The sequence below is a fragment of the Peromyscus eremicus genome, chromosome 5 (assembly GCF_949786415.1).
Source record: "Peromyscus eremicus chromosome 5, PerEre_H2_v1, whole genome shotgun sequence".
In the NCBI taxonomy this organism is placed as follows: Eukaryota; Metazoa; Chordata; class Mammalia; order Rodentia; family Cricetidae; genus Peromyscus; species Peromyscus eremicus.
In genome coordinates this window covers 21,799,589-21,808,746 of record NC_081420.1, presented here as the reverse complement: position 1 = coordinate 21,808,746, position 9,158 = coordinate 21,799,589, and the positions used below count along the sequence as shown (strand labels likewise).

The window sequence follows — 9,158 nt, the reverse complement described above, 5'->3', positions numbered from 1 at the left end:
ATCCTTGCTGACATTCCACGAACAGGGATGTATGTCCTGCGTACCTACTAGGCCCCAGAATGGTCAGTTCTGGTTGTCTTGAAGCCATCGAGAAAACAAAACCTGGTCTGTCTATCATTCTTTGTCTGGGAAGGGCAACTATGATTGACAACAATTATACATTTTAAAATGGTTATAGAGAGAGTTTTGAATGCTCTCAACCTAAAGAAAGGGTAAATGTTTAGGTGATGGATACGCCTATTTCTTTGGTCGTTACTCAATATGTAAGTATATTGAATATCATATAGCATTCCCAAATACTATTGTGGACCAATGAAACATTTTTTTAAAGATTTATTTATTTATTATGTATACAGCATGTATGACTACGGACCAGAAGAGGCCATCGGATCTCATTACAGATGGTTGTGAGCCACCATGTGGTTGCTGGGAATTGAACTCAGGACCTCTGGAAGAGCAATCAGTGCTCTTATCCTCTGAGCCATCTCTCCAGCCCCCCAATGAAACATTTTTAAAAATTTTCAAAACTACCTCTCTTTGCTGCCAGACCTCCACCATAATGAGTCGCATACATGCTACAGGGAAGGGCTTGTCCCAGTCATCACTGTCCTACCACCATAGCATCCCCGTCTGGCTGAAGTTGACAGCTGATGGCATAAAGGAACATGTTGACAAATTGGCCAAGGAAGGCCTGACTCCCTCCCAAATAGGTGTGGTCCTGACTGACTGACGTGGTGGGGCACAGGTCTCTGCTGTGACTGACAATGAAATCTTGAGAATCCTTCAGTCCAAAGGCCTTGCCCCGATCTCCCTGAGGATCTCTACCATCTGATTAAGAAAGTGGTTTCTGTCCACAGGCATCTTGAGGAGAACAGAAAGGAGAAGGATGCTAAATTCTGCCTGATTCTGATAGAGAGCAGAATTCACTGGTTGGCTCATTACTATAATACTAAGGAGGCCCTCCCACTCAATTGGAAATATAAGTTGTCCACAGCCTCTGCTCTAGTGGCAGAAGTTCTCTTGTGTACACAAGCAATAAAATCACTTCAAATAAAAACATTCAAAACTATCTAAATGAAATGTTTCCTAATTCATGAGAAAGCAGACTTTCCTTTATAACGAGAAATAAATACAACAAAACAAAACCTAATATGTCTTAGATGATAAGATATCATGCTGCCCCCAAATATCCCTATTTGTTTTGGGGGTAGGTGGGTAGGGAGGAGGGTACATATATATTTGGTTTTGGTTTTGTTTTGAAAGCTTTGTGAAGGTGGATGCTCTGCATTTTTATTTTCCCGCTTAAGATGAACTCTTCATTTATCTTAGCAGTATAGGGAGTTGATATGGTTGGTTGAGACAGATGAAAGTGTAGGAAACACAGCAGGACCAAAGAGAATTTTATTGATAAAGACTTTTAAAAAGATGTAAGATATCAATTTTTTTTCCTCCCCGAAACAGGGTTTCTCTGTGTAGCTTTGCACCTTCCCTGGATCTCGCTCTGTAGACCAGGCTGGCCTCGAACTCACAAAGATGCGCCTGCCTCTGCCTCCCGAGTGCTGGGATTAAAGGCGTGTGCCACCACTGCCCGGCAAGATATAGATTCTGATAACATGGTTGATTACCCAAATGAGTGAGTGAGGATACAAGCAAAGGAAACACACACGGTGTTGTATCTCTAGGTCCCTCCTGAAATGTTTCCCCCTCACAGCAGAGGCAGACTGAAACATTTGATTCCCAGATCCCTGAGTATGTTCTTTTCTCTTGATATTAATAACTCCACTTTGCATCACATGTCTTGGTTTAAAATTGTTTTAGCATCCGTTCATTTAGGTATTTATAGTTAGGATTTCACACTCGGCAGAGGTATGTACCGCAGATTCCTTTTGACTCAATGTGCAGGAAAGGGAGTGTTTTCCTTTACGTGCTGGATCAGGGCAGAATGGGGGGTAAAGGAGACAAGGGAGATGAATAAAAGATCCTGCAACACTTTCTCCTGCTGGGGACATCAGGTGCTGGCCTGCTTCAGTGACAAGGCCTGGTTCCCAGAGTCCCTTCTAAGTTCAAAGACCAACAGCGATCTTTAAAGATTTTACTTCAATTATGGGTGGATGCCTGTGTGCCTGTGTGGAGGCATGTGCACGGGAATGCAGGCACCTGCAGAGGTCAGACTGGATGACCCAGAGTTACAGTTACAGGTAGCTGTGAGCCACCATAGTGGGTGCTGGGAACCAAACTCTGATCCTCTGGAAGAACAGCATATGCTCTTACTGTTAAGCCATCTCTCTAGCCCCAAAGACCAATATCCTACAATTCAGATCCTTCATTTGCTTTCAAGTTGGGATCGTGTTTCAACAAAAGCTTATTTAATTATTTGTTTGGGCGAACACATCTGACCTGGCCTGACAATTAAGCGCCAATGAAGGAAGAGGCAGTACGACCCAGGGAACTTCTTTATTTCAAAAATATCTCTGACTGTCCCATTTTCTGAGCTGGAAGAAAGGGTAAGCAGTCCTTTCTCTTTCTAACAGGTTGGGGCAGAGGCCGGAACATAGCTGCCTTAGTTTAGACTTTTGGCAGGCCCCTCCAATCCTTTGTATTTCAGGCTGGCTTTCCACCTAGTCTTCTTTGACCTTCTATTACAAAATACGATTTTGCATCATTCCAAGTCTATTGGGAGATATGTATGCCTGGATTATCCCTCTCCTACTCTACACAGGGGGCTGGAGAGATGGCTCAACAGTTAAGACCACTGGCTACTCTTGCAGAGGGCCCAGGTTTGAATCCCAGCACCCACCTGGCAGCTCACAATCATCTGTAACTTCAGTTCCAGAGGACCTGACAGCATCTTCTGGCCTCCTCGGGGACGCACAGATGTGGCACACTTATACAGGCAAAATATTGTCACATAAAAAAGAACAGGGGAAGAGGGGGGAGGGAGGGAGGGAGGGAAAGAGAGAGAGAGAGAGAGAGAGAGAGAGAGATCCACAAATACTGAATACACCTATGGTGGAGTTCACAAATACAATGTGTAACTAGTATGTTTACAGTCACAGGGTCCATACCCAGCACCAGACAACAGCAAATCTACTCAAAGAAGAAACTTGACTCATAGTTCCTGAGTTGATCTGATTTTCTTTCTCCAACTTGAGCTTTGGACCCTTGTTCCTTTGGAAGAATTATAGTTTCACCCTCTTTCCAGCACACAGACCATTTGATACTAACCAGCTGATTAATTAAGGCCTTAGATAGCTGATTTAGTGGCCATATTATGGAAGCCCTGTTGAAATGTTAATGAATCAGTGAAACAATCACCCCAATCAAGCAGCTTCACACATTTCCACAGGCAATGTGACAGTCACTTTTCAGGACTTGACATGGTTTTTAAAAACACCAAATACAAGCAGAGCATGATGATGCACATCTGAAAACCCAGTGATAGGGAGGCTGAGGCAGGGGAATCACATGCTGTTCAAGGACTGCCTCAGAGACATACTAAGTTTCCCATGGGCTTAGACTACATAGCAAGACTGTCTCAGGGAGAGAAAGAGAAAGACAGAGGGAGAGGGGGAGGGGGAGAGAGGGAGAGAGAGAGAGGGAGGGAGAGAGAGAGAGATACATATGTGTGCATATATACAAAATCTGTATATATGTATATTTATGTGCACATACAGTCATCCCTCTGTATCCATATATTCTGAATTTATAAATTCAACCAACCATAGACAGAGAAGATTTGAAGAAAAATATTCCATCTACATAATGATGGTTTTACTTAGTTATTTTCCCAGACAAATCTACATAACAGCTGCTTGCATGGGCTTGCAGGTGATGCCATGAGTCACCTAGAGATGATTTGATATTTGATTTAGGGGCTGTGCACAGGTTACACCAAAATATTATACCATTTTAGATGAAGGTATGCATCTGGGCATGTGTAGCTTTGGGTGTCTTCTATGGTCCCAGAACCAGTTCCTTTCTAGATACCGTGAAATGACTAGACAACGAACTTACCTATGTGTGTCTGTGTGTCTGAGCGGCTAACATTCTTCAAATGCTTAGCATAGAATAACACTTTGAACTTAGAAACAACCCGTTGTCTCTGAAAGATTTCCTGTCTTTGACTAGAAAAGTTGGATGTTCTGTCACCACTCTCCTCCTCACTCCCCACTCTCACCTTCACCCCTACACAGGGGAGAAAGATGGGGTCAGGGTCAAGGTGATGGGGAATTCCTTTTATAAGCAACTGAGGCAGCCTTCCATTGCCAATCCAGTACCAGCAGTCAGAAATACCAGTGTGAGGCAACAGTCAAAAAATTCAAAAGCCTTTGTGGAAATTGCTGTATTTCCACCTTAAGGCACCTTTTGAACATTCAGTCCAAGATTAGCTTTCAGGGCACTAGTTTGGCCATTAAGTTTATCTTAGTTCAATGTGCAGCGGGAGCTGTTCAACAGAGCTCAAGACTCAGTGTCTCTTTGAAAAGCAGTCCATCCTCTCGACAAAAATAGAACCCAGGGAGTGACAGCAGAGCCTCCTGCCGACTGAACCATCTTTACAAACAGTTATTCTATTTCCAAAAGAAGAATATATTTTTTCAATCATGTTTAGACATTGTGTAGCTTAAAGGCGAGCACACCAAGATTAATTGTGTTGTGATCATTAGCAAAGCAGGCAGGCCTGAGATAAATGGTCTGCTCAGAACATCTTTCCCACACTACATGCAGAATTTTATTTTCTGTATTGCTCTCTGATGGTCTCAAGGGTTCACTGTATTTATATAAAGATTCTTTGCTTCTCCAAAGCCCAGAATGTTGATATTTTAACACGTCATCTTCAAAGACTCCAGTGTGAAAAGAATTCATTTTTAAAAACCTGTTATCTATATCCCAGAGTTATTTACAAAGGAAAGGGGACTTTTTATAGCAAATCTATGTAAATCAGTGGTTCTCCAGAGGGGGTAGTTTCATTCCCCAGAGGTCATTAGTCAAAGTCTGAAGATATAAGTGGTCACAGCCAGTATCTAGAGGGCAGAGCCCAAGGACTCTTTGAAGTGTCCAGGACAGACCTACAGCAAGGAATTATGCAGCCTAGGTGTCAGTCAGACTATGGCTGATCCTGCTGTAGATATTTTGGCTGCATATCACAATGCAGCTTTGTTTCATCCAATGGAGAATTAGCTCAGAACAGAATAGAACAGGCACCTGTGTCCTTAGGAATTGCCACAGATGATGTGTTAACGCGAGTGCACACATCCTTTTTTTTTCTCTACATGTCTGGTCAGAGAGACTACCATGCTGGGAGTGAGACTCAATCCGTAGCAGTTAGGATTTACATAGCTCAATATGTTAGAGGGAGGTAGTGCTTTCCTTGTTAGTCATGGCAACCGTCCCAATTGTCTATAGAGAAGCTACACAGAACTACACCTTCTGCTGATATTCAGGGGGGAAAGAAACCCTTACTATCTGGATATTTACTCTACCAGTGATATGCAGCACAACCTTGGGGAACTCCTTTGCTCAACAACATTATGACTCATAGTTTCGGATGGCCTGTCACATGCTAAGAACACATGGTTCTGACTCTGTCCATCTATGAGTCTAGATTGTTTTTAAAAACCACATCTATATTTTTCAATCCTGTATTTTTCATACATCAACAGGGAGGGTTTAATCAAGGTCTGGGGAACACTCAAATTCTGCTGCTGCTTGTGCACACAGATCCAAATTTCACAGCTTGTATAACCCTCTCACCTTTTGGGCACCGGGAAAGACAACCTTTGCTCTGGTAGAGCCTAGGAAGGAACCCATAGGGATAAAATTAACCAAACACCTCTTCATTGTTTCTTCTAGAAGACATGGAACTTGCCAAGACAAATGTATCAATTTATTCTTCATAACTGCCAGGAGCACCTGAATTTCAAGGCAGCAGCCATCCAACTTTCAAAGTAAAATCAAAGTGGTTGGTATTCAGTACCAAGCCTTCAGGTATGTTTTCACCACTACAAGCCTATGCCAACAGAGAGGCTGGACAGGGGCCTGCAGCAGATTGTTTAATCTCTTTGAACTTTATTTATAAGCTGTTAACTGTAATTATAGTAACAGGGGTAATATGAGTTAAGAAAAATGCCTTCATCTTAAAAATATCTTTTCAGGGTTAAGCATGTCCGTGGGGACCCCAAGACCCAAACAGATTAAATGTCAGAATCCCAGAGAATAACTAGAAAACCCTAACCCTTACCAAGGCCAGCATCAAACTCACTATGCAGACAGAAGGACTAAGAGCAGTGAAGTGCCAAAGGATGGGCACACATGGGTATCAGACATTCTGCTAACAGCAGTAGATATCAGAAGGCAAGATGCCAACGTTTACAGAGTTCAGAAGGAAAATGCAGTTAGCCCTTGAATTACATATCCAGCCAAATAATCTGTGATGAACAAAGGAGAGATAGACATGTCCCCTGAGCCAGGCAGTGGTGGCGCATACCTTTAATCTCTGCACTTGGGAGGCAGAGACAGTCAGATCTTTGAGTTTGAGGCTAGCATGTTGTATAGACTGAGTTCCAGGACTGTTACACAGGGAAGCCTTGTCATGAAAAAAAAAAGTTCCTGGATATGCAATAGCACAAAGAATACAGCACTCACGAATCCCATGTGCAAATGTTAACTGAAGGGCTTGCTCTAGAGATATAGAAATAAAGGAAGTTTTGTTTCTTTGGTTTTTTGTTATTGTTTGTTTGAAATAGGGTCTCATGTAGCCTAGGCTAGTCTAACACTCAGTATGCAGTTGAGGATGAGCTAGAACTCCTGATAATCTTGCCTTCATCTCTCAAGTGTTGGGATGACAGGTGCACACCACTATGGCCAGTTTTATGATGAACAGGCTTAAGAGAGCAGTAAAGGCATGAGAACATGTAATAATGAAGTGTGATCAGAAAGGGACAAGCAAGTCAGGGGACAAACTGTAGACTCACAGAGACTTAACCAGATGCCCTGTTTGGAGCAGCAGCGGTAGTTAGCACAGGATCACATAACTCTCCAATAGAGTCCTTTATGAGTAAGATTCATCGAATCATAATAGTTACATAGTGTTTTAGAATAATATCTGAGGACAAAGCTTGTAAGGCTCAATTAAAGCTTGCTCATTGAATTTAAGCATTATAAACCTTAGCAATAAAAGATAATGAGACTAATTCAAACTGGGAAGTAGAGAGGATCAGAGAGTGAAGATAAATATGTAAGTACATGTCTTAATTTTCCCCAATAGAAAGTGAAGGTGCTGTCTAAAACAGATAATGTAAGAATATAGAATTATGGGACTTAGGACAGCTGCTCTTTGTAACTCTTACTTTTGACGTTTCCCCAGAGGCCTCAGGCGATGAGGTTGGATAAGACCAAAAAGTTATAAGCACAAAATTGGAAAGGAGGCAGAGAAAGGATTACTACTTGTAGATAACACATCCCCCATAATTGCAGTACCACAGAGAATCTTCTCAGAAACTGTTGCAGATTGTAAATGAACCCTGTATGTGAGTAGAATATGTCAGAAATTGATAGTCTTAATTAATTATAAGGAATGATAACATTTGCAGAAACAGCAGAAGGTAAATTACCAAGAGGAAACTTACACTGGAAATGCAGAAAACCTTCCCGAAGAAAACATGACATCCATCCTCCCTGATAGAACCAAAGTGAAAGCCAGTGAGTGGAAAGAACATGGAGATGTCTGCGTGGCCCAAGCTGCCCTACAAGAGGTTTTGGTTTGTGTGTGAAATGTCCCTCCACACATCATGTGCTTGAACATATTGTTGCCAGCTAGTGGCATTCATGGGGTGAACCTTCATGAGGTGGGGCCCGGCTGGCAGGAGTGCTGGGGGACACATCTTGAACAGTCTCTCTGCCCCATAGCTGGGGCCAGAAGAAATTGCTGCTTGGTCAGTCGCCACAATGTGACCAAAAAACTCACTGCTCGATCTCAGCAACACACCCCGAGTCACTCCTACCACTATATCTTCCTCATAAGGAGACTGACACCTCTTGAAACTATGAGCCTGAATACATCTTTCCTCTGCTAAGCTGCTTCTTTCATTGCCCCAGCATCCGGAAGAGGAAACAGCACACAAATGTAACATGTTCCAAATCTAAATATTAGCTAGCGAGATAAAGAAGAACAGTCATTCATATTGCAAACTAAGATGCAGTATGCAGTCTCGATGGTTAGCAGGATGGGTTACCATGTTATAAGCACAGACAGTGGAAAGGTGAGTGACAGAAGACCGCAAACAGTCCAACCTGGATCCAATGGGCAGCTCGCAGAGATGACGCCAATGTGACGTTTCCCTTTGTATACATTGTGTAATGATAAGATGATTCACTAGTGTAGCCATCCACCTACATTTTCATCTTTCTTTCTCATGAATATACTTGGAGTCGTCTCTTCTAGCTCTTTTGAGATGCACAATGAAAGCATTGGGAAGATTTTTAAACAAACATTTTGGAGATACTCAAGTCGCCAGTTGAAGTGAGATGAAGGAGGCTCTCTGTCCCTTAACGTGTCTCAAATAAACTCCAAAAAATAATCAAGAAGGAAGTGCATGTAGATTTTTTTTTTATTAAGTCAGAGAAACATTGGCAGAAAACAGCATTGTCCTTTGGACCCTGGAATCTAGGAGCCTTTGCTAACTGTGACCCCAAATCCAGATGCCAAAGAGAAAAGGTGGAGCCTTCTAACTCTGTAAAATCATTATTGTTTTTCAGGGCAGGTACCATAAGTAAAGTCTCAAGATGGACACCACACTGGGAAAACTATTTCTAGCTCATTTCACAGAGAATCAGCTAATCTTCCAAGTGCACAGGCCAGTTCTGTTCCAAATGGCCAGTCATGTAGAAAAATGGAGAAAGGACATTAACAGAAAGTTCCCAAGGAGTAAACTAGCTTTTAAACATGAAAAGTTGCTGAGCCTTACTTATAAAAGAATAAAAACCAAATCAAAATTGCCCTGTAGTGCCAGTTTTCATTTGGCAGTTTAGCCAAACCTAAAAGCCCACAGTAAATCCGTAATAGGACAGAGCTGACTCGTTGCCAGAGAAGACTATTAATTTCACGTCTCCTAGGGAAAACAATTCACCGATATTTGCCAAAATTAAAAGCATGTTTACCC

The 9,158-nt window shown here is 42.2% G+C and overlaps 1 pseudogene; it reads left to right on the top strand.

The window, feature by feature from the left end:
* Positions 1-559: 559 nt before the first annotated feature.
* On the top strand, positions 560-1,074 carry LOC131910728 (small ribosomal subunit protein uS15-like; annotated as a pseudogene).
* Positions 1,075-9,158: the final 8,084 nt, after the last annotated feature.